The sequence below is a fragment of the Larimichthys crocea genome, chromosome I, assembly GCF_000972845.2.
Source record: "Larimichthys crocea isolate SSNF chromosome I, L_crocea_2.0, whole genome shotgun sequence".
Lineage (NCBI taxonomy): Eukaryota > Metazoa > Chordata > Actinopteri > Sciaenidae > Larimichthys > Larimichthys crocea.
The window spans coordinates 618,121-645,753 of NC_040011.1; the positions used below are offsets into that span (position 1 = coordinate 618,121).

At 38.1% G+C, this 27,633-nt stretch overlaps 1 protein-coding gene across 3 annotated transcripts in view; it reads right to left on the minus strand.

The window, feature by feature from the left end:
* The window catches only part of lingo2 (leucine rich repeat and Ig domain containing 2), a 218,189-nt gene that overhangs the window by 144,581 nt on the left and 45,975 nt on the right, over positions 1-27,633 (minus strand). For all 3 annotated transcript variants that reach the window (XM_027279439.1, XM_027279435.1, XM_027279433.1), the window contains exon 2: positions 27,181-27,253. The gene's annotated coding sequence lies outside the window, so the exon portion shown is untranslated. The remainder of the gene's footprint in view (positions 1-27,180; positions 27,254-27,633) is intronic.

Genomic DNA, 27,633 nt, shown 5'->3' on the forward strand with positions numbered 1-27,633 from the left:
TTGTGTCAAAGCATGCTCTTGCATTGACTGAACTAACATTAGCCCTACTCATTAGTACTGATCAGAAATATCTTCCTGGATGCATGCTTGGTGAATGCAGGAGTGGATACCACATTTGAAGTTTACAATAAGGGGATCTAGGAAATGAATATTATTTAGTGTAGATGCGGCGTACACACAACCGTTCACACATTGTATCTTTAAATAACAAACGTAGATCCCTGTACTGTTGGACTGAGTAGCATAGCAACAACTATATAACTGAGATAAATATTATCTTCCTTCACAGTGCCAGAAATACAAAGCTATTAAAGTGAGTATTGTGGTAAAACCATTCATAGCAGAAAGGATGGGCATTGTATATGTGGCATCAGCCATACAGGGAAGAGCCGCTAATCTAAAAATGAGCAAAGACATGGATCATTCATGGAACTGAAGCAGGCTGAATGATGCCTGGGTGCTTAAATAAGCTCTCTGTAATAACAACCATTGGTCCATCAAAATGGCCATGCTGTCAATTCTGCATAACTTTAATCCAAAATACAATCTGAACAGGTTTAGAGTTCTATAAAAACCCTCAGTACAGTTGTCATGAATGTTGAATTAGCTGTAAACATGTTTATTTCTGCTGTAAAGTTTTAACATGGGGACTTATGGAGACTGACTCATTCTGTAACCAGACTCAAGTGGAGACTTGAGGAACTGCAGTTTTTGGCACTTTAACACTGGTTTCACTTCACAGTCGCGATGGTTGGTGCTTGGATAAAACCCTAAAATGCTTTGCTACAATTTCAGGATCTTATTTCTGTTGTTTTTGTCTTGATGTGTGGCTAAACACATCCGGTATCTGCTACCTGTAAACTTAAGATCTATCATATTGAGTGTACTACAATTCAAAGTGACAATGTGGCATATGAGCTTGACATACAGTATAGCAAAAACTATAAAATAAAAATAACACATTACATTATCCAGGAGAATAAGATGCTATTTTCAATTTACAGGTGAAGTGGTTGATGGAAATGACAACATTCTACATATTCTGACACTTGATTAGACAGTGTAGCTAAGCTACATGCACATGTAGACACTGTCAGCAGCCTCTGATCCATATTGCCTGGAGTAGCTTTATGAAAAGTATTAATAACCTCCCCATCCTCCTTTTCATCTGTCTTTCTTCAAAGAGAATAATAGAGAATAGACAAACAGCAAATTCAGCTCTCTTACTTTTTCCACACACAAAGGAAGTGTGAAAAACAAAGACAGCATAGAAACATGGAGATTATCGGTTCAAAAGGTCATTTCAACGTCACAGAAGAAATCACAGAACTTTATTTTTCTTTTTTCAGAGGTATATCTTTGTAAGCAGATCTATATACACACAGCTTGGATAAAACAAAGAAAATGGGTGAATAAAGAAAATGGTGTCAGGAAAATGTCAGTACTTTAAACATAAACAGATGGAGAGGAGAAGATGAAGGCACATCCACCTGCCAGACTATAATAATAATAATAAATACAAACACAAAATAAATTAGTATTTAGAAGTAAAAGAAAAACAGACCATACATGTGACAGTGGAAATAACATCCTCTTTGGGGAGGAAAAAAGGCTGAAACAGGAAAGTACTTGTGTATTCGTCCCATGCTGAGAGCTCAGTGACCACCACAGTGTAATGCTGCGTGACTACTTCCCTAAACAAAGGTTTATTGCATCATTGCTTGTAGCACATGGTTCCTGAGTCAGACTCCTACAGTGTTTGGACCTTGGGACCTTGTTTTATGGGGCTAGTCTTCAGCAATTTGCAGAGAGAAGACAAAAGAAAGAGCCTGCACCTACCATCTAATGCCTAGCACAAGGGTTACATGATACAGTGTCAACACCTATGTGAAGCCATTCTCCTAATTGAACAACTACTAAATGTCATCAGGAATTTGAACTAGATGAACAGGAACTGATATTTTTACTGAATATTTTAGATGCTTTGGTGTCCTGGCATAGATATGTGCTATGTGAACAGGTCACATGCTTCCATTTTAAAACCCAAGGTTATTTTAACTTCAGTTCCAATGTCTGCTACTTGTATAGAAAAAAAATCAACCTGAATGGAGGAAAAAAAAACTCCCTTTCTGGAAGAACACTGCCTCGCTTACTGCTGAGAAAATGTATTGATTACACAATGTTTCACTCTGTTCATCAGGTACCACCCTAATACGAATAAATCCAGAGGAACATCCATGTAATCTCAAAATCCTCTGCAAATGTCAAACATCGGATCATGATGAAAGAGTTTATATATTATAGTAGTATATATCATATATATCATGAATCTTACACCGTTACATAGGACTACCTTTATCCAAAGGATGTTTTTCAGAGTTCTCATATATTAAAACCATCTTCCCCAAAACAACATTTAATAGTTACAGATCAAGGATGTACAATCTCCCAAACAGCATCTGTAAATTTCTACGGTAACGTTTGTAAAATTCAAATAGTCACAGTGCGCTATTCATTGAGCACTGTGAGGCATAAACAAAGTGATGTTAATAAAGCAGAATGAGAATAACTATCTCTAACTAGCTAATACTCAACTAGAGGATACACCAGTGAAGCAGGTATTATCTAATAAGTACAGCATTCCCCAAAATCTTTAACAATAAAATAACTATTAAGTAGTGCATCATCATTTCCCAGATAAGTGAATATCCTTCTAACTAGAAAAATCAACAAACATATTAGTATGTACTGATTAAGCTAATTTAAATGCAAGGAATAAAAGTGTCCCATCGTGTCTTACAAATTATTATTCTGTAATGGGTTTAAGCCTATACACAAGCAGTCTGTGTTACAGACAGTCTTTCTGAAGCTCTCTCTGTAGCTCTTTCTTTTCTATTGCATGCAGACATGCAATGCTTTATGCAGCACATTTAGCTGAGGGGAGTGATTTAAAACTGCTGGCCTGAAGCCCTCACACCCTGCCACACAAGCGCAGATGACGTGAGACTCTGGGAACCCTGATGTGATGGCACATGCCACCAAATCCACAGTTAATTGGACACTTCCTTCACAACAGGCCTGTGGTAAACAGCAGTAAGAAAATAACGAGGCTAAGACAAGCTTCCAAAATGAACAAGAGGAAATATCTCAGATAACCGAACCCAACAGCAGATGCATTGTCCTCTACAGAATATTGTGTTTAGAACAACAACTCTTCTTTGACTGCATAATCCTCAGCATTCTGCTAAACTGATTAGCCTGCCCATGCTTAACAGCTGGTATCTTAGCCCAATTTGTCCAGCTTGGAAATGTTAAGCAGAATCATATCTGCTGCATTCTTTGTGCCAAATGGACATTTGTGTGTAGAAAATGGTCAGCAGCCAGGTACTGAGGAGGGATTTCACATGATCAAAAAGGATTTCACGCAAGCAAATTGAGAGAAAGAAGACTTATGGAAATGCATTCTGCTGGATGTCTCAATTTTCATGAGCCAGTTCACGTGTGGTTGTTTAACTGCTGGAAGGTGTGAGGGTTTAGAGAGGTATCCAGCTCATCAGAAACAGAGAATTCCAGTTCAAGTAAAGGAGCTGCTGGTGAAGAATAACAAACCTCAGACAAGCCAGTGGACACAAAGAAATGTCTCCAAAGGTGGAAGCGAGTTATTGGCATATTGGAGTACAAATGAGTGCCCAGGTTGAAACTCTGCTCAACATAGTTCACTTGGTTGAAATTTGGCATTCCTGGCTCTTGTGACAGCCAACAGAGCAGCCTGCTGTACTCATGCATTCAAGTTTAAAATGGCTTCCCTGGAAGTCCAAGATGGTAATGGACTTTCAGACTATAGAGAAACAATGTGGAAGCAAGCAATTTACAAAGATGGCATTTCTAGGACCCAATGCACTGAAGACCACAAACATAAACACCTTTTTGCGGGAAGAGGGGAATTAACTCCTAATTTTGAGTTTACTTGCTTCAGAATTTGAACCCCCTTCATTGTCACCTTATCATTCATTGTAATTGTACAATATGTTTGTGTTGATTTGTTCTGTACACGTGACATCCATTGCACGTCTGTCCGTCCTGGGAGAGGGATCCCTCCTCTGTGGCTCTTCCTGAGGTTTCTTCCACATTTTTTCCCTGTTAAAGGTTTTTTGTGGGCAAGTTTTTCCTCACTGGAACCGAGGGTCTAAGGACAGAGGGTGTCACTCCCTGTACAGATTGTAAAGCCCTCTGAGGCAAATGTACTTTGTGACTTTGGGCTATACAAACAAAATCTGATTTGATTTGATTATTGTTAGCAGCTCAAGCCACAGAATGGACTTAGCCATCCCTAGAGTTGCTGTATACATATGCAAATATACAAAATAATTATCTAACATTCACTTTGAACAGTAATTGAGGTAGTGTTGATAAAGTATTCAAGTCTAAGCATCATCTAAAATATAAGACAGTCTAATCTTATACCTTTCTAAACATTTACATCCAATAAAATAACTTCTTCTATGTGTCTATGATATTTCATTATTTTGTTGTGACAAAACCTGCACTAACTTTACAATATACTGCTATATTTTGAAAATAAATAGACAGCCAATTATTTTGGTTGCACTGTTTTAATCCACACATAAAGTTTCACTCACACCCGATTGTGGACACCACATATAAATTGGCTGACTGATTTTCTCTTTTTTACTGTAGAGTGAGTCTCTATAAATCGGATGACCTCTCTCTCCAGGTAAAAGCAGCTCCATTCCTTTTAAGATAACTGAACAGCTCACAAGTGTCTCTCCAATTCAAAGCAGTAGACAGGTTTAATGAAGCAACTCTTTTTTTTTTATTCGGTGGCAGTAATTAGGCTAATATGTTGGGTAAACAATGATGAGCACGGTATGTCATAATCTTTTCCACATTTTTAGCACCTCTGATGTGCGATTTTCTATCAAATAAAAGGTTGAAGGAGGTGAGGGTAGCATTATTTTGTCACTCAACGTGATGCCTGGTGAATTTTCCCACACCTGCAGCGATGCGAGGAGGTATACCTGCTGCCTGTCACTTACACTTGTACAGCTCGCTCTAGTCCTTACACCTGCCAACTGCAAGGAAAACACAAATACAGCCACACAAGAAGGTGACATTATATAAAATAAATAAGGAAGCGGGCCGTTTCTCCATGATGTGACATGATGTGTTAATTAAACCCCTCAACTTTTCAGAAAGTCGTAAATCAATCATTATACATGCTGTTTGATGGAAATAAATAATACTGCAGTTTGACTAGCACTAACTTTCCAGTTCCGGATGAAGCGTCATCCACCTTGTTTTTGTGGATAAAATCTGTATTTTTTGCATGATGAGCTTCGATCCATGGTTCCAAACCGTGTCATCAAGTGGAGGTTTAATCCCTCAGTGACTTCAGCAATGATAAATGAACTGTAGGTCAATATTTACAGTGTTAAATCTACTGTAGAATCCGATATAGAGTCAATCAAAACTCAATAAGTGTATGCACAATGGTAGGCTACCTGTAAGCAGCTGATGTAATGCAATATATAGTATAGTGTAGAGTTTCTGATGCAAATAAAAAAAAAACAGTCAGCATCTAGAGCTCCATTTTTGTCACCTCGCAATTTGCAAAACAAGACATACTGAATTAATAGAAATGAATTCAATTCAAGATTGCATTGCAAATATTATATATATATTTTTAAAAGTACATAAATAGAATTTAAATAAATAAATTAATAACGACTGACCACTGTGGATTTTCTTCCCCCTTTTCTTTGGTACCTGAAGCGTTTTCTATAAAGTCAGAGCTAGTCTTGTGAAAATCTAATTTCATGGGTGATGATGACGCAGATGGGAAGATGGGGAACTGGTTTCCGGACAATTAGAATTATGTTATTTCTCAAATGAATCCATCTTTAAGTGACAACCCGATTTGTCCCTTAGCACTGTGTTTGATAGTGTTTTACTACACAAACAACTGCTTTACAGCAAACATCAGCTGTATCTGTGTAACCCATGAAAAATTTCACATAGCTGCTGGTGTCATATTTCATGTTTCATTCAAATCATTTGCACAGCTCTGTGCCCTCGAATTCACAATTTGTTTTATATTATTCAATTTGCTTTTTTTTCTATTATTATTATTATTATTATTATTATTAATTTATGAATTTTTATTAGAGAAGTCTAACAGAATGACTCAGGCACATGAATTAAAGACTTGAGTCACAGTGAAACACAAGTGAATCATGTCATAGTTTTATTAAGTCATTATGCTAAATTCAAATGAGTAGATTAGTGAGTGAGTGATTTCATACAACTATCAAAATGCGTTTTTCCTTTTGGTGTTAAAAATTCAAAAGGGACCCTGCATGTCAAAAATCTATATGAGTCAAATACAAACATATGTTGGTATGTTTTGTCTTACGTTACTGTGACATTTTTTAATTGAAATGAACTGTCAAAAACAAAACAATAATGTGATAATGTGATAAAAAAAAATTAGCAATATAGAGGTTATAGCAACACAGACTCGTGACGACATTCTTTTTATGAGCAACCATAAAAACAAATGCTAAATCGACAGTAACACTGAACAATGTCAGACGTCGTATGAGATGCTTATAATGCAGTGTAACATGGCCTCTCTGCAGCCCCAGCTGTCAGAGAGCACAGTCCAATCGAACAGTCCCAGCTCAAGCATTCATCTCATAGATAAAAATCTGTTTGGTGTTAGCAGAAATGTCAGACGTTATCTGCATCCTTTTTAATTGATTTCTCTCGGTCTTCCATCTAGACAGGTATTTCTCTGCCACAGTCCCAGTCTGCTTGTTACCACTGATGGCAACTGCCACTGCGACTCAAAGTTGTGCATCCTTAAGTCAACAGGATAAAAAATGAGTCCATCGATTCATGTCTGATGAATACAGTTAATGTATTTAAGGCCGTTGTTAGACAGACATTGGATTTTTTTGCAGTTTCCTTCATCCTAGGTGGAAATCAATTGGCTTATCACCACAAGCAGTATTGGTTATTTTTGGCTGATGTGAAGTGATAATTGACTGCGGTTTGGGAGTTATTTCACTTTAAACATTCTAAAAGAATGACTTAAAATGCTGTGCTGTTGGTGTAACTTGTGGGAGAACAGTGGGAATTATAATAATAATTACAGTATTGTTGGGTTACAGTGTGCATGAATGTGAAGTGTTATGTATCGTGGGGTGTATTGTTATTTTGTTTTCTTGTTTTATTCATGAATTATTTTTTTCTTTTCAAGTATCGCAAAAACACTATGTGTTGTTATTATTATTATTATTATTGTTATTATTATTATTATTATTATTATTATTTTGGCTTTTTTGAGCTTTATTTGACAGAGACAGCTGAAGAGTGACAGGAATGTGGGAGAGAGAGATGGGGAATGACATGCAGCATCAGGACGGATTCGAACCCTGGGCCGCAGTGGCAAGGACTGAGCCTTTGTACATGGGCCGGATGCTCTACCAACTGAGCTAAACAACACACTAATCGTTTACTATTATTAATTAATTGCATGTCGACACATCATGGAGATACATTATCCTATACCCATGGTGTATATATTCTATATGGTTTTTGTCATACTAAAACAGCACATTCAAAATGTCAGATGTTCTGTGTGTCTTTTGGTATAATCATGTGACAAAACATCCAAACAATGCATTATATACACATATATTTTACTGTGTGATTATTGTTATTGTTTTATTTTGCCTACAGACAGCTGACCAAATGGAAATGAGACATTTCTACCACAGCCACAATAGTGTTTGACTGTAGAACAATGTTCTGCATTCAACATGAGAATACCTAAATCTATATTGTGATATCATATTCAGGGTATTACATTACTGTAGCAAATTAACACTCACCTTTAAGGCAATATCCCATTGAATTTCAGGAATTGTCCTTAAATTAAATGATATATTGTACATTCATCTCTAGGTCATTTTGTCTTTTTTTGTGCCAGTTCAATTTCTGTATTATCTACTATGCTATGGACCATTTTTGTAATTTGTTCTTCCTTGTTCCTGACTGCTTAAATGATGAAAAAAAAAACTTCATAGGCCATGATGGTGTTCTTTGTAGAAGTGTGAAAGCTCAGCTGGAATAAAGCAGGCTGTGAATAAGTGGTTTGTTACCCGTGACTGTTGTGACAGTATCTAAAGAGTCTGAAGTTTTGGAAAAGCTCCCGTGTCATGCAGTTTGTGAGAGAAGCCACAGAATCAGTCAAGGTGACATGCGGACATTGCGCTGCGGACTTTTTGACATGGCATGGCAGGAAACTCGCAGGCGTATTAATGATTGCTGCATTCCACTGAGGGGAGGTTCTGCTGTTGTGCATGTTGGTTCACTGTCACTGGGACACTGGGTTGTTATGCTGTTAAGTCCACCTGTGTTTTTTCCTGTTGTGACAAGTCAAAATGTAATGCTGTACAACCAGTCTACAACTCAGCCCAGCTAATATGCATTGTGGGTCATCACACGTTCACGTTTGTTAGACAATGGGTAGTAGCATTGCCCTGTTTGATATCGAGAGCAGATTATAATATTGTTATAATTTTGGTTACTCAAGGATACACAAATCTTTTGGGATTTTCTTCTCTACACATTGCATTATTATTTTTTTGCACACTATTTGTTAAATATTTCATCAATACTTTACAAAGTCTCTTGTAAGCACATTTTTATTCAAAAGCTTTTGTGGAAACTAGGGCAAGAAAAACCATCCAACACGGACAGTCAATGCAAAGCAATGACATAAGACTAAAACACAAAATATTTGAGCAGACAGCACTATGTCAAGCCAAGAAATCAAGTTTATTTAAGTCTCTCTCCCTGTAGAAAACTCCTCCTTTGCTCTGTTGATACCTTATTTCACATTACTGGACCAAACATTTGACCTGCTAAATTTGAGTGGAACACTACAGGCTAAATATTGAGAAAGAGACTATTGAACTAACGGATCACTGGCTAAGGAAGATTGCAGTACAAATCTTTGACAGGACTTTTGCCCCCTACTCAGTAAGTTTTAGAAATCAACAGATAATTTTATAACCCGAGGTGAGAGGAAGTGCTGCTATCCTATTTACAGAAAGAGCCAATGCGCTTTCCTGCCTCTGAATCTAACAAGCGATTTCATTCAGCACGATAGCAAAGATACCGCAGATGTTGATTACTGGATTTCAGCTTTGATTTAGTTATTTCAGAAAAGTGGATTTAGATGCTTCAAACTGACTTTTTAGTGTTCTGCATGAGACTGACTTCTCAGTGCGCCAACACCCAAAGTCATTTCTAAGTTTCAACTCTACACTGCAACTGATGCTTCTCACTTTTTGGGAGTGTGATTGATCGTATTAGTGTGAACTGCTAATTGTGATTCTTCCTACCTCAGACTGCTGACACTAATAGAACTGCCGCTCCTGTTCACCACTTGTGCTGACACATTTTGTGATGCCAGTTGGAAGAAATCAGCAACCCCAACATATGCTACTTGCAGTTACCACTAGCAGGTTGACATGAACAGTTAGTGAAGCAGGCAGTTCATATTTACAGAACATCAGATAACACAGCACCAGCAGGCTACTTGCCAATAACACATACTGTGTCAGGCAACAGATACATGGACATTGGAGGTAGGCAGGCCTCATTGTAGTATGTAGAGTGTTTTGTACATTTCTTGGTTAACAAAAAATGACTCAATTCTTTAAGCAACATTTTTTTCTGGAATAAAAGTTGAACATTCGAATGAATATGAGGTCCCTGTGCAGTATCCGGGATGTTTCCTAGAAAAAATGCTGAAGACGATGGTTTGAATCCCATGTAAAAGTATTTTTGGACTGCTGCACAACCTTTTGCCACAGCTTTTTAGTATGCTTGCACCTGTTGGGTGGGTGTGTTTGAGGTGAAAACCAATATTTGTGCGGATCTGAGCATGACCCTGGAGAGGAAGAGCGCAGCTACCATCAATCACCTGATCAAATGCACTGGGATAAAGCTCTTAGTCAAGTACAACAGGGTCAGAGAGGGAGGTAAAGGTGAAGTAGGGGCCTGAATCTCTTAGTGTGGTGAGAAATGAAGGGAAATAAGTGTGGTGAACTTAAGGTGACTGGATCCATCATGTAGAAAGAAGCAAGTTAAAGCATGGAGTGTATCAGATTATTATGATTCAATCTTTAGACCTCTCTTTTGCTTGTTTTCTTTTATAAAACTGAGCAAATTGTTTAATAAACAGAACAGTCCATTTTCTGCTTTTGAAACCAACACACCAATCTGTCACCTAGGGGTGGGCGATATATCGAATATACTCGATATATCGCGGCTTGTTCTACGTGAGATGTATGAAATGACTATATCGCGACCATCGAGTACTTGTCTCGTAAATGTTTTAAGCCGTCTGCATTTAATTCTCCGGAGTTTCGCCTGTCACTCACTCCTGGTGCTGCTCGCAGCACGCAGCACACTGCCCCGCACACCCAGAAAAATCCCCTGCGCACATGCGTACTTTCTGTATCAAGTGAGGAGAGAAGTGAAGAGCCCGAGCGAGTTAATTGAAGATGGAGACGGACGACTTGGTTCCGAAGAAAAACAACTGCGGTCACGCCAGCCGTCTCTCGTTTTCGCGTGGTCACGTCAGCTGCTCCAATATTTTCAAGTGCGCCCTTATTGCCGACTTTATGGCAAATACTTTGAGAAAACTGGGAAAGTCAGCACTAGCTTACTGCAGCGTGTGGACACTTCCGGTTTTCAAAATAAGACGTGAGTGTTAAATTTATTAAAGGTTTATTTATAAAATATGAAGAATGGTTAAAATTTGATTTAAAAAAGTGTGTCTCATAAGCCAAGTATGATCCTGCACTGCTTTAAAGCTCATATGTACATTATGAAATGCATTAGAAATTCATAAAAAATATTAGTAGTAGTAGTGTTAAATAGTGTTAAAATGCTATAAAAAGAGTACAAAACAACAACAACAAAAATATCGAGATATATATCGTGTATCGCGATATAGCTTAAAAATATCGAGATATTGGTTACAGGCCATATCGTGCAGCCCTACTGTCACCTACATGATAAAAGTATGGTTAACTTAAATATGGACAGCTAGACCTGCTTGGTTAAGATTAAGGAGATTACCCAACACAATAAACCAAGAATTTCCAATCCCAATCTCCTTCCCAATGCTACATATAGATACAGATAAGGAGCCTGCCATGAAGCTGCAGCTCTGTGGGCATACTCTGCTTACACTGGACAGTTGTTTTCGGAGATATCGGCCGTACTAACCACAAGGAAGTTGTTTATTTCCACATATTGATGGAACAATTTTAGTACAACCATGAGTCCCGAGCTTGCAAAGCTGATGGACATTGCTGTCCTGCATCTGCACTAAAACAATCTTCACTCCACAATGGTGGGGTAGAGTAGTAAACAACTCCAAGCTTGAATTGCACTGCAGGGCATTTACATAAAGTTTAGCTTTTCTCACCTTATCACCTATAGTCCCAGATCACATTTACAATGAATGGCAGCCTTGAGTGTAAATTTGTGAATTTGTAGTTGCATAACAATGTGATACTACTTTCGTGACCAACCACTCAATCAGTGCAGTTTTTTTTACTTCTGTTTGTTTGTTCAGTAACATTACTTTCTCCTTCTGTTCCCCACCCACGCACACACGCACATACAATAACTTCAAACTCCATCTGTCTTTCTCCCTCTTCTGTTTTGCTCAGATGTATTGTTTGCTGTGCCAGCATTGCATCAGGAAGTGGTGTAGGCCTCCTTGACAAGAACTTGACACTTTAAGGATCAATAGGGGATTGAATCTTCACTGCAACAAAAGTCAAGCTACCTCTTGAATCGATGACTGGCAACTGCTAACTGGGGACAGATCCAGTTATTCTGCTTTTTGTTTCTACCATTACATATAATTCTTGAGTCAGTCTTGAAGAAATAGACTTACACGTCTGATCTTCAAGTCTCCTCTATCTGTACAGGCTGCGCTTATATGGTGTATTTTTGTTCGTTGGTAAAGTCCAAGGCTTAGTATTGGCGAACAGTGCTCATTTAGAGCTGGCAGTAAAGATTTTTCACATTCTATCAAACTTTAACGTCAATGTGCAAGCAAAAAGGATGCCAGCTGGAAGATCCACACACAAAATGAGAGCGATCAAACCTGCAGAGTTCGTTGAGGATACAGACAGAACGTTTACAGTTTTCTAACCTTTATTTATGAATACATGAAGGTCATCAGCATAATGTAACCATACATATCTGTAATGTTGTGTTCCAGTGAGCCTTTCCTGCTGCGTCTTAGTGGTGTTTGTGTATGTATTTTCTCAAGCGATTCACCAACTGATCCACCCAAATGCTTATCAATAGAATTCATGTCAGCTCTTAGTTTAAATGCAAACATTTTAATTCCACTTGATTTATGTTGTTGAGAGTTTGAACTTATTCAGCAAGGGATTAGTCTTTGAGAATTGGCAATCTCTTAAGCTTGACCTTTTCTCGAGCTACTTCGGGTGTTATCCAACTCCTAAATGATACATGGGGGCCTTAGTCCACCTAGATGAGGACCCTAATTTATTTCCTGATGTGTCGGTGCTCTACTGGTTCAGTTGACATTTTCAGAGGGAATGCTTTACAGACGAGTCTGTATTGACTCTGAGCCTTAGTTAGATTTGAATCCATTTGCTGGCGAAAGACTTGTTCATTATTAACATTTTTGTGGATAACAAATGTAATGATTTTATTGGGAAAATAAAAACAACAGTATGTGCGATGTTGAAACACTTTGTTGAAAACCAAATAGCTCAAGAGTTGTTTTATAATAGCACAGCATGCTATTGTGCACAATGTTGGCAACAGTTCTATCAAGCTGTTTATGTGGTTTGAGGAATAGACACATGCTTCTAGGATTATTTTAAGGGCATCATCTACACTCAGTGTAGACACTTGACTGACCACAGACACTTTTGATTTGGTGACATTTATTCTAACAAATGTATTGTAAAAGAGATTAATTTAGAAGCCACGAGTATAAGAAACACATGCAGAATTAGAAATTTACAAAGCATCAGTATATAACAGGTTTGGTCAGTACGTTTTCGGGTTGAAATTTCAGGTTCCCTATAGTCAGTGTTCTCAGTGAAAGAAGGTGGATTTCGGTGGGAAATCCTGACAATCAATTCCTGGGCTTCAACTTTAGTTTGTATCAGGGTTAAAACAAAACATAAAGGCAAATGATGTTAGCAAAAGCCTGAGCATCCTAACGCGCCTGAGGACAGTCACAGTAATCCAACTCTCACATTTTTCTAACAAGGTCTACTTTAAAGTCCCTTTTAAACATTTCTAAATGGCAAACTACCAGAAATAAAGGAAAAAGGAAACTGTCTGGGAATGAGCATGTGTATGAAGTGAATTTAAACATGTATACATATGAACACAATGTCTCAAAAGACACCAAAATGAGTTGAAGCACCAGGAGGTACAGTACAGTATCTGGATCTTTTAAAAGAAGGGGCTAAACAAATATGTTGTCATTATTCTCTAAATCCCAATGTGTTTCAGATGACTATACACATCCCATATTAGTTTAACTAGATCATTCTAAAGAATTAACTGTGTACTCAACTTCAGGCCTCATTGACCAGTAAGGACCTCTGTATTGTAATGGATGTCAACTGTGAGGGTACAAAACAATCCAACACACTGACACTTGTTCAGGTGATGTAGCTTGTGACTTTTTGGCACAGTTTGGCCTTTTGTCACGCTAGCCATCGGACCTTTACAAAAACCATTAGCCAGGGTGATGTGAAGAGCAATGATGGAATCTATAATCTCTGTCCCTTTATCTGGCTGTGGAATTTAATGACCAGGCAGGTGTTAATGATGATGGAGACCAAGACTGGCTCTGGCTAAAGAGTCATGAACGGGGCGTAATGAGGTGAAAAGCTTGCTTTGGGACAAAGGTAAATTATGGTCCTCACAATCAATAGTAAGCATGACTGAAATTCAATGGGGCTTCACTACAGTTCTCACAACAGAAAACACATTGATTCTTTCTTTAGCTACTGACCTTATTGAACATGTTTTTTTTACCAAACTGTTTTTATAGAAAAAACACAACAATGACAACAGTACCTCAATGCCTAAAAGGGTTAGCAAGTAAATTATTTTATGACAGATAAAAACAACCCTGTTGGTAAACTAACTAATGACAGCCAGTACCAATACATTTAATTAGACAGTTCTACTAAAAATAGTAGATCATTTGTTTAAGAATGAATAATGAAACCACACAAATTTTCTATTCAAACAACAAAGAGCGAAGAGAAAAGAGAAAGTTATTTAAAACAACAGTGAGAATGAAAAATGTCATCTTCCACTTGATACATTCTGCAGTCTCACAGTTGCTATTATTTAACTGTTTTGTCTAGCTTTATTGGAAAAATGAGAGGAAGAGGAGGAATTTCATTTGTGTAGAGAAACAAGTCAAAGTTTATGTTAGGATAAGACACAGTATGCGGATCTTGCAAGTCAGTGATGCAAAACTGACTAAAGTAATGATGTAAATGCTTAAAATAACAAATATAACTTTAATTTATCCATTGGAATCAATTTTATGCAAAGGCTTAATGGTCAGTTATTAGTACTGTAAGTAAAATGAGGAAATCATTGAAAAAGCCAAAGGCATTAAAAGAAATGAGACAGCAGCCCAGCAGAGGCAGGGAGCACAAAAATCAATGACAGACAGTAAAATGAGTGCATTTCTGTTTATTCATTTCTGTTTATTCATTCCTAGTAGCATGTAGCATATCTAAACCCAGTTTTACTCCAGTTACATATGCCTGCATATATCATGTGTATAAAACATTTCTTAGACAACTAATATTAATATATAGCTGGACATTTGCAGCAGCCCAACAACAATAAACCTCAATTCATTTCACGTTTTTATTTTTATTTTTTTTTGGTTGTTGTTGTAAGAGTTCGTGTTTGCAGTATGCTTTCCATTTCTATCTGTAAATCTTGGAAACAGTGTCCCCACTGTGTTTGCAGTATGTCATGCAGTCAGACGAACTATTTAACCTGCTAGCGATTCATTTGGCATCTTAGCATTGCATCTTGCTCTCCTATTAAGGATTTGAACTCATTATCCAGCCAAGGAGCATAATTATTCTCAGTTGTGCTTTTTGGTGGAGCGTGTTTGTCAGCTAAATTGCCCATAATACTTATGACCAATGGTCCAGCTGCAATGAGGATCTGTTTCTTTAGAAACCTTGAACAGCCAAACCTCCTGTATATTATTTATGATGAACCTGTTAGAGTCCGTATGACCTGTGAAAAATGATCATCTGCATCGCTTTAGACAACTTCTCATAGTAGAGCCATGATTCACTGATGCAAACCAACCATAATATTTAAGATACAGTAACATTGATTCAAACTGCTTAAATATGACAAAAGTTGGTGGTGAATCATAGAAAGACTGCAGGATTCAGTGTATCAGTGCCCCCAGATACATGTGTGACACATACATTTTTAATTTCTTTTTTTATACCTAATGATTGCCGTTGCAGCTCTTCTCACATTGTTGCTCTTGTGATTTCCAGATTTACTGCTCTCAGTAGACTGTACTTGTCTCTCCATCTCTGGCTGCCTGTCATTCCTGAAGGCACATCATCTCTCTGCCATTTGTTCAAAGAAACACATACTCTCTGCATTTCAATTGCAGGTTATCCACTAAGGTTGCAGCACAATTTTAAAAACAGCACAGTATGCTCTACCCAAAACCTGTTAAACCAATTAATTAGTTGTTCATAATGCTTCAGATTTAAAATGTTTTCCTCTATTTGTGCAATACCTGTGGTTACTGATGGTAGAAGCAATAACAGGTTGTAATAATAGAGATTATGGTGTCTTTGGAAACAATGGTATGATACTGTTTACTAATTGGCACTAGATATTCTCAGCAGCCTCAGCTGTACTTTGTGTTATTAGTTTTGCAGGCATGTGGTAACAAACCAATGTGTTCCAAAATAATTACAATACATCATGTCTGTACCAGCTGGCATGGCAATCCATCCAATAGTTGTTGCGACATTTCACTAAAAAGAGGTCAACCTCATGGTGGTGAAAGTCAGTGTCTACTGGATTATATGAAGTGGCACATGTACCAAATGTTGTCCTTCACATCACATCCTGTATGTCTGCGCCACTTCCTGTAAATCCATTGCATGTGGATGCACAATTTTAAGAGAAAGACAAATACATAAAAAGATTGTTGATGAAAAAAATAAAGAAATGTACTCCTCCAGGACCCTGAGGCATCTTGGTAAGATTGTGGCTGAACCCTCCCACCTTGGATACAAGACTTTTGAAACACTTCCCTCTGGCAGGAGGCTGCGACCAAAACCTCATGCCACAAGAACACTTTCTTCCCATCTGCAGCTGGCCTCTTTAATAAGGTCCGGGACCTCCACTACCCCCACCTAAGTTTGCACACCTGAATCTATGTCTTAAATTAATGCACATCTCCTGGAATCCTTCTTGCACGTTGTAAATGTTTGTTTTAATTCATGCTGTGTCGCCTCACAGCAAGATGGTTTCTTGCTGGTTTCTTTTTCTTTCTGTGTAGAGTTTTCTCTACGTTCATGTGTCTGCGTTGTTTCTCTCTGGACTGTGGGAGGAAGCCGGAGTACCCAAAGACATTCACTTAATAGGTTGTTGGTGACTCTCAATTGGCGTGTTTGTCTCTATGTGCCCTGTGATGAGCTGGCTACTTGTCAAGGGTGTACCCCTCATGACGCCTTAAGTCAGCTGGGAGAGGCTGCAGCCCCACCATGACCATGATGAGGATAAGCAGTTACAGAAAACTGGTGGCTGGACTTCAAATTCCCTTTATAATACGTTGTACATTTCTGTACACCTGTGCAGCTCTTTCTTTAGTTTAACTACGCACATGTAGATTTTCTCTGTTTATTAATATTATGCACCAATTCACCAAAGCACATTCCTTGTGTCTTCCTTAAACCTTCACTTGAGGCTGTCTACAAAACAGTTAGTCAACAATCAGTCTCCAACAGTCTCCATAAGCCCCCATGTCAAAATGCCCAACAACATAAATCTGAATGATTACAGTATAACTTCACTTGAGAAAGACTATATCTATCCATATCATCAATATTGGTGGTGCCATAATTTGAATGCATTAAACATGTAATATGCAAAAAACTGGAGCCATGTACAGGCAGCACTAGTCAAACCTCTATTTTGTTAGAGAAACATTTGCTCATTTCTAGGGAAATTTACTAGGTTTGCAATGAATATATACACTGCCACATAACCACTTACATCTCTGTGTGCATTGGGCTATTGCGAGTATGACTTACAAATGGTGGAATGGTATTGCACAAATGCACTGCTCATAGACTTATTTAAATTTGACAGATTTTCATGCCTCTTGCCAACAAATGAAATTCCAACAATGGGTAAAAAAGAGTGCAGGAAAAAAAAAAGGTTTTCTAACCTTAACCCTTGTGTGGTGTTCAGGTCTGTGGGACCCATTTTCATTTTTTTTATCAAAATACAAATTTATATTATGTACATGATGTTTGGGTCCACTGGACCCAGGCCTAATAAAGGTGTGGAAATTGTAGGTCCTGTGTCCCTAAACTCTGTCCTCCTCCTCTCTGGGCCTGTTGTTAGGGTGTGTGCATGTATGTGTGTGTGTGTCGAAGTAACATTCAAGCACTTGCAAATGCACCTGCTCACATTCCCGCACATTTTTTCCCTCTTTCTTGTGGGATCTAATCATTATTTTCCCATACTCTATCCCAGCTGTAAATTTAGGGCGGGACACCATAAATAGAGCTTTGCCAGTGACAATTGATACAATACAACTAATCAAAATGGCCAAAAGATTCTCCACACAGGAGGCCAGAGAAGCTTTTGATGATGATGTAGAGGAAGATGATTCAGAATATAAAGATCACATTTCTAAAGTCTGACAGTGATTTTGGAGAAGAGGTTGCAAAACGAAGACAAACCACAGGACTAGCAAGACATCAGTCAGCCCCAGGACCAAACAGTGAGCAGCCGACCCCAGTCAGCAGCTAGCAAGTCAAAAAATGGAATGGTCTTCTTGTCCAAGAAATGTGATAAGGATGCACAAAATGGCCAACATGGATGGCAGTTACTCATGTGCAGGACATTTAACATGACCTGAATGGGTTAAATTTCTCATGAAAATGAATGAATGAAAATTAATATTTAAGAAGAAACTTCATTCATTTGTAAATTTGTTGAATGTTTTCCACTCTCTTTTTTTAATTCCATTTTTATAAAAAATCAGAATTTCAGCATAAATTGTTTGATTGTGTTGAATTAAAAACCCAAAAATGCAGCGAGTCCACCAGACCCACAAACGCTGGCACTCAAATATGACCCAAGGTGCCTTCTACTTTTTGTTACAAATGGAGCAATATTCACGTTTGTAATTAGCATGGATATTCCCTGGTGGACCACTAAAGAACATCTCAGGTCTTTCTGCCTCACATCAAATGCAACATGCTCTTGTGACTCTCTGGCAAAAAAAGTTAAAGAAAAACAAAAGTAAAGCTTTTCTGCCTTCATTCTTTGACAGACATTTACGTTTGCAGACAAGACGGACGTCCAGAGGGACTCACTATGTTAATTCAGTCTAATGTGGACACTAAAATTGCCGGAAGGCATTTACTGCTGACACCATCACCAAATGAGGCCCCAAATGCGTCATTGTAATTAGTTGCTGTACGCGTGACATGCTCATTAATGTGCATATTACATCGCTCTCTCCCACCTTTTCCCAATTCTGAGGAGGTAAACATCAACAAATTCTCAAGGTGTCGTGGGGTTAGCTCATTAGCTCAACCATAAATGACAGCAGTAGAGATCAGAGAGCTCAGTTTTAGACCTTCTCAAATGTTAGATTAGATAGGTGCATGAATAAAAAGTGCTTAACTTTACTGCAGAGAATATCTCTTAAAAAAAAAAAAAAAAAAGATAAATTGCTTCATGCATGGTCCCCCAATCAAATGGAAATTTTTAATGACTTTTCAGCATCTGACACTGTTGTCTTGTGGTGGGGTACTGTTGTTTTCCTTAATTAGGATTTTGAAAAAAAAGAGAAAACTTTCCATTCTACTTAAAAACTGTTTACATCTGCCAAAATCAGCTTTACTGTATGATATAGTGACATAAAAGCCAATGAAGTAGCAGCTGTGGTTCTGTTCTTGATATAACAAATCTAAATAACCATTCATTGGCAGGATTAATTGATAAGAGCATGGACAAGAATTGTGGAACAGGGAACGTTCATTAACTCGCAAACACACCCTCATTTTAGATAGTTATCCATGTCACTTTAACATAAAGCCCATTGTATTTGAGACTATCTATACTTTACAGACAATTCAATTCTCTTTGTCTGAAGGAAGAAAGGGGTTGCATTTTCTGCAAGTAATTGCTGATGTTAATCACAGTTATGTTTGTGAGAGGGAAGGCCCACTGTCATTCTTTCCAGCAAGTAAAGCCAGTGGTCAGCTGCCCATTAACCACGAAGAGCCTCGCCGAATAATTACTGCAGTCCAGCTGCCTACACTCTCCCAGCCTCTCTCGCAGAGTACTTCTTTTCTAGTCTTTTCTGTAATCACTGTCGGTCCTTATCCAGTTGGGTAAGACCATTATGTTGTCTTGAGATTGTGCCTCCGCCAGATTGTCTCTGCATGCTTGCAAATGTAGTTGTTTTGAATTTGATCCAGCGGGAGTGACTGACCAGGTGGTAGCATATTTTCTTCATCCTCGTATGAGTTAACCCAACATCTGTGCCTCTGTGAAATTATTATGGAAAAAAAAACATCCACTAAAAAAATCAAATAATGGAATATTTAAAAAAGATAGTTTTACACATTATGATTATAAAATTGCTCTGACTGCTGTAACATGTACATGACATACAGTGAATTAAGGAAACATGAAGCTTATTTGAACTGAACTTATTAGCCTACATGCTTGTGATAGGAGCTCTTTGTTTGATGAGTTTCAACAGATACACATCAGCCAGACAGTGGACTTTGACATACTGCTGATTTGAAGGGGGTGGTCAATCTGGAAGGGGTCCACTCCAGGAGAGCAGCTTCTAAGAGGGGGCCAGAATCACACAATTTGTTCCCGGTTCCAGCAACTCTACAACTATCCATCTAAGCGCTCTATCCAATTCACTTCCCTTGCGTGGCCATGCTGCAGAGGACCAGTATTGATTCTTATTTTAGTTCATTTTTTTCCCCCCTTACTTTCCTTTACAGTGAACCACCCCCCTGCCCTCCCCTTTTTTCTTCCTTTTCAAATGGCACTTTCATCTGTGTGGACAAAGCCAATGTTTGTGTCCACACATCTTCTTTAAGACTACCTTTAGACTGTAATTTTGAAGTAAGTAAACAGAAAATGCTTCAAGTGAGTTAGGTTTGGTTTGATTTTTGTAGCTTTCTAGGGGGACAAAAAAAAGTGTGGTAATAGTCTATTTTGTTTAGCATTTTGCTCATGGAAAGGCCTATCTATTTCTTATTTTTAACACTATCAATATTACCCTCTCATCCAAAAAATGTTCATCCAAGTATTTAAAAAAAAAAAAAACAGCCATGGGTATCTACTCTGGCGCTACGCCAGTCAGGTGTGTCCCAACCTCCTGAGAGCAATCTATACAGGATCCACTCCCTTCAGGCACTTGGGAAACTCACTTGAAGACATCAATACTCTGGGAAATGAGACACAGAGCAATGACTTTGGTGACGTTAGATGGCTGACTGAGATGCCGTTACATCTTACTTAAGGTGTTGGTGCTCAGTGCAGTAGAGTTTATCGAGTGAACTGCTTTCTCTCTTGTTAAAACATCAGACTCTACAGGATGTCAAGCCAAAAGGCTGCAAAGCAGGTGAACCCCTCTTGTTAAATAAAATGAAGTTGTAATAACAGTTAGCAACAATCGGTAATGTTCTATGTAGGTTCCACATATGTTAAAATTATGCAGACATTTTGACTATATTGCCAGGTACTGAATCTGTCCAATATTCACACAAAATCATATTCAGGAGTATACGAGGAGAACGATTAATCTTTATGTTGAATATTCAGATAATTTCCTTGCCTCTCTCCTGGAACATTGCACTGTCAATCAAATGTCAACAATTCTGTCCTTGCTGTCAAACCCCTCTTATTACCTTGGCAACAAAAACGACAAATGCACTGGGAATACAAATCACCTGGCACTAGAGCGACAGAGGAGGGACTTGGAGATTGCTCAAAGAGTGAGTGATAAAAGTATCACAGATTACTCATGACAAATAGCCCACAATCTATCAATTTCCAATTCTAAATCAAATTGTTGCAGCATTAAAACACTAGGATGCAAAGGTTGAGCTACTCTGCCTCAATCTGATGAATAGATCTTATATTTTCTCCGATGAGTGATTCAGTGATAACAGACGTACAGATGAAATGTGTCTCAGTGGGTGATTTCAAAAGTTCCAACAAGGAATGCATCATCTTTGTGTCCGCTGGAACTCCCTGCAATGATTGATTATGTTGTCACAACTCCCCAATGTTGTCACAATGTGGCTCCACTCCGTTATCACTTGAGCTCAAATTTATGCATTACTTGCTATCTACACACTCACAACTAACCCAACTGGCGAGAGAGTTCTGCTACACTGTGTCAGTGGCAAAGAGAGACACTGCAGCACCGGCGCCGGCAGCTCTGACGCTCTGAGAGAAAACAACAGCAATCACGGGCGTAAATTTCGCTGTGTCAGATCGATGAGATCGATAATCACTTCTCTTGCACATTCACTTCTAAGTCACTGCAGAGAACAGCTGTCAGTGGCTCCAACTTGGTCGCAACAAAGAGCACTTTCATGAGTTCAATCAGTTTTGGCAAAGACTTATCAGGTGGCTGATGACGCCCAAACAACTGATAAACAGATCAACTGAGGAGATCCAAAATAAAAAAGCAAATGTTCACATTCGCTGCTATAAGTAAAGCTAAATTTCAAGGATTGATGTCTTTGGAATCAATGCATAATAGAACTGGTTCTGGTTTCTTGTTGATCTGTATACAATCAAATATATTTCATGCTCTGCCACCTTTTCACCCGATGGCATGATGCTACTGACTGTCAGTTCACTAGAAGAGCCTCTGATGTGGCAGCTTATGCTCTACAGCTGCTGCTGGGCCCCTGGTGCTACTCCGGTTAGAAAGTGATGATGATGTGTTGAAATAGAGAGAGAGAGAGAGAGAGAGAGAGAGAGAGAGAGAGAGAGAGAGACGCTAACACAACATGCAGGTTTGCATGAACAGTTATGCAGCAGGTGGTATCAAACAGTCTTCTTGTCAGTTTTAGGCCCCAAGGTAGATGCTGAGGTTTTAGATGTATTAAAATATGTTAAAGGTAACATATTCTTCTTTATTTGTTATTTCTGTGTGTGCCTGTGAGAGTGTGCACATTGCAAAACGACATAATACCTAATCCCGACTTTGATCTTTCAACAAAAATATAACTTTGAAGCTTCCGATGAAGCCTTTTCTTACATTGTCTTCACTGCAGTGCAGACATGGTAAATCCACTTTGATAAAAAAATAAAAAAAATAAATAGACAAAAAAAACTTGTTTTCCTCGACAGGATTACAGCACCAGACAGGCCTGTCCATATCTTGTTGCTGCCTCTTTGCTTGTGCCCAGGGCTTCATTAAACCTGTCTCAAAGAAAAAATGTAAGATCTCCATCTTTATTGAGTGCACAAAGGAATGTGTGCCAATCCCGAGACAGAAAAACAAGTTGCATCATGCATCATGGATGACAATGGGGACACTTAAGAGAAATGCTGTCGAAAATGTAAATCAAGTACTCCTCAGACGGGGACAGACCATTTACGGAGTAAGATCTTTGATCATTTTGCGATGTGAATCACACACCACCCGTTTAAAAACCACTGTCTGTATTGATTGCCTCACCTCCACCCAAAACCTAATTTATTCACACATAGTAAGTGTGAATATTAATGTCAGATGTTCAGATAAAATCTACAAAGGAAAATCTGAGGTGCAGTGCAAACTTTAGATGTGAATCCACTTAAAAAAAGAAGCGAATCAACAATAAAATGATGACGTCTGCCGATGGTAAAGGTTGATTGGGGTAAGCTGTACCCTTTTTGCTTAGGTAACTATATGTTTACAGCATATTGATTAACTAACATGACGATGGCAGTAACATGGCAAAACTATTATAAATTACTGTTAAAATAATAGCACCCTTGCAGATGTGGCTCTAAAAAAAAACAAAGCAATAAAATTGCCAGGAAATGGTCCTCAATTGTGCACCTATTCTAAAATATATGCTATTTGCCTTACCAGATGTGAAGGGTGGTGTGATGGTGATATGAAGCCACCAGTTAGACTTGTAATTTGGATTAGTGTGATGTCTTGATGTGTTTCTGATAATGGTATACGTGCTGGGAATTGGCTTGGAAGGAAGTCATGGCGAGAGAGACAGATAGGTAGGTGATCAGTAAAATTAGGTGGGAAAGAAATAATTAGAATGGCAAGGGGGAGCATGGATGCCTCACTCAGATTGTTGTCAACCAGGTTAAGTATGTTTAGTATAATTTATCAAGACCTGTTTTATTAAGTCATGGCAATATGCACATGCCATATGGTAGATGGTAAATAAAGGGGGAGTGATACGCAACCATACAGTGAATGTGTGGATCCAAAGCAATGAGCGGAAGTCTAAAAGATGAGCAGCGGAGTAGGCTGTTGCTTTACATTTAAATCATTAGAAACTAATTTAGTGATGATGTGTTATTAAATTATCTGAAATATTACTTGTTGGCTGCTTAAACAGATTTTTGAACAGTTTTTATGAAGATGTTTGGAGCTGTGGCTGCTTTTCATTTCTCTTAGTATTCATTTTAGAATTAGTCACAGCATCTTGACACGTCGTATATGGTTTGTGTTTATGCAGTATGTCATGCAGTGTTTGCCATAATTTTATTCTTTTGTTTCATTAAAAATTTGTCAAAACTTTTGACCGCAGTGTATTCTATTTATTTCCCAAACACTACAAAACAGGATTAACAATTAAGAAAAGTCGCTCTTAGCTGCAGGGCCGCTGGCTGTCAGCTTTGAAGTCAGGTTCATAAATTCAAAGTTTATCTAAGCAACTGCCATAAAAACCGCAATACTTTAACAAATACACTTTTTTTTGTATAGAGGTTGTTTCAGCAGTTGATCTCAAAGTTCATTAATTGTGACTAAATAATGAACAATGCATTTGGTGAGAACAATTATAAAAAAAATATTTTTGGTCAATTCTATATTAATTACATGAAGCTGAAGTGGAGGAGGAGTCCATGATGATGGTTCAACACTTGCTCAAGTCGTCATGTGACTATAGCAACGACAGAAACACCAGTGAGGGAAATGAAACAAGAGCTGATTTTAGTGCATCTGCATCTGCCAGTGGCAACACTGCACCCTGCTGTAATGCTGTCTGAAGCCCCTACACAGAATTGTTACTTCAGCTGGCAGAAATGGCTGTCATTGGGCACAACAGCCGACCTACTTGAATGAATAATGGTCTGAAACCAAGGACATTTTATCTCAGGCTGTATAGAAATCATAAACAATTCTAACATTTCATTTATCCATTTATGTATTTGTGGAATCATGTAACATGTTACATGATTCCACAAATGTGGAGGACCCTCCTTTCTTTGTGTTACTCATTAAAGTCTCAAAACACTGAATCTTTTGGGTAGGTTAAATGTTTTATACCTGTTTATCTTAGCATATTGCTAATGACTGTTTACTGCTTCTTCAATAAATACAAATACATTCCTCAGTAATAATAAGCTTTTTTAATCAAAAGATAAAAGGTACTGTCGCTAATGTCTAAGAAAAAATTCTGGTGTGATTAGCATCTTGTGTTAATAGAATCCTTAAACACTGAAGGGTTTCACTTAGATCATCAAATAAACAGTTATTTGCCCAAGTTTTATCTGTTTATGCACAAACACATGTTAATTTAGTTTTTAATTCATATCTACTTTGGCATCAAAACAAACTTTGTTGGCAATGAACTTAATTTGATAGACTTCAAGTGACTATCTTAACTAAAGTTACATACACTGGAACTATACTTTCAACTCAGTATCTGTAAAAAGTATCCCAAAAATAAAATCCGTTAAAGTATTTTGTTTAATTAAAATGTTATCAAGTGCACTTTATTAAGCTCCCGAATAATTAATTGTTTGAGCATGTGCAGCAAAATTAGCTTTGTTTTGCATTGATTAGGTCTCTTACCTTAATACATGTGACCTCACATCCCTAGTAAATCCCCCAGGATGCTGTAATAATTACTTTTCAAGCTTTACAATTACTTGAAATGTCAGTTTCCATTTATAAGAACACATGAAAGTCTCCCTGGAACGTTGTAAAAAAAACAAACAAACAATTTATAGATATTTCAGACAAACTGTTGGCCTCCTTCTTTAATGGAATATGGTCAACCTACTTCTTCTACCTGCTATTGTCTTTCAGTAATCTAACATGGCCATTTTCAAGGTGGTACAAACAGCACAAACAATATTTCAAATGTGATTTTCTTTTAAAGGTGGAAGACAAATGACTGTCTGGACCTCCATTCTGTGTTCCACACTCAGCATTTCATATGTCTTCAAAGACCCACAAGCTGCCTGAAAAGCTGCAGTTGGTATACATCATTTTTACTGTCATCACAACACCAGTAACTGCAGGCTAGTAACAGCAACGTCTGATTCTCTTCCGTCACTCTCCCCAGAGCTATCTAGGTTTTTACTAGAGCCCCATAAACTAAGGCAACATTTCCACCCTGTCTTTGATTAGCCATATTGGCAATTTAAATTAAATAACCTGCTCATGCCTTTAATAAAAGAGGTATCGATGTAGTTACACGTACGCTCCTTAAAAAGGAAAGCAATGATAAGCAGTGAACAATTCTGCAATAATTGGCTACATCATGCTCCATTGCTTTCTATCCCAATGTGCCATGTCCTCCACTATAACCTAGCCAGAACAACTTGGAACTGTTGAATGGGCACAGTGGTTGGCATGGAAGTGAGCTGCTGCTTTTATCATGTTAAGCACAATGACTGGGATTTTTACAAGACAATGGCTTTATTGACTCTGGTTTTGTGCCGCTGGGCGTCCATTTTGTGACTGCTCTTGAACAACAGATAGAGAGTTCTTGCAGCACTGAAACATAGCATCTATAAAATGCATTACTAAAGTTTTTACTGAGGCAACCATATCTTAGAAGGATTAGTATGGTTATGCAACAATAATTTTACAATCTTTTCTTGTAGGAGGCACGGAGTTGCTGCTACAAGTAACATATTTTTCAAAGCCACAGAATGGTGGTGCATAGTCCACAGCTCTAAATAGTATAGATTGAGAATCTTTCTGTACAGTACAGTATCAGTAGAGCCTAAGTGCTATCGTTTATTAGTTCTTTATCTTTAAATTGCTGAGTTGACAAAGAGCAATGTTATTTTTTAATCTGCTCTGACTGTCTGCACATTCAAAAAGCTGCATGTGAAAAGAACAGTGTGTTCTGCTGGCCTATTTTGAAAAGCCACCCACGGATTCACCCGCTATCAATGCACCTGCGGGTGAGTTTGTATATAACTACCACATTCAAGAGGGAATCTGACACAGTGCAAAGATGCCAGAAGCTTCAGTCATGTCACAGTTCCCACAGTGTCCAAATTGCCTCTTTCCCTTACAAAGTATGTAAAGATAAACAAGAGAGGAAGAAAAAGAGAGTGAGCTTTTCATCTGTTATCTTGGTTTCCACATCCACGGCACTCTTATTTTAAGAGCAGCTTTTCTTTTAAGCATGTAGTGTCTGACATTCCTGGACTGTTCATAGCACTAAGAATATTCATAGCCAACACGTGGTTATCAAAATCTATAACAAGTCATGCAAGAGGTCCTGCTGTTTTTTCCCTGAGGGACACATTTTTTCATGCTAATAGAGACACAAAAGATTAACTTACCATTCTGGAACAGAGGCAAAGAACATGTCTGCTTCCTGCCAGGCCAGCGGAAAGGTGCTTCCACAGATTCAGTCTGAAACACAAAAAGAGAAAGGACTTCTGTAAGGACACGCAATAATGGCTTCTATTATTCCATGAGACAGAGACACATCAGAAACATCTGGAATGTCAGCATGCAGGAAGCTTGTGTCATCCAATCACTGTGCTTTACAGCACACCAGCTGGATACCTAAAACATAGATGTACACCGTAGGCTCTACAGTATATCCCTCCAATCCACGATTCCTATTATATTAAGGCACAGAGAACAGTATTAACACAGTATGATATAACATAAGATCGCAAAATTAGATTCCAGTGAGGTTATTGATCTATTAGGAGACAATATCCTGCAGGAGTCCATAAAGGCCTTTAAGAACATAAAAATATGATTCAATACCTTTGAGCATGCTG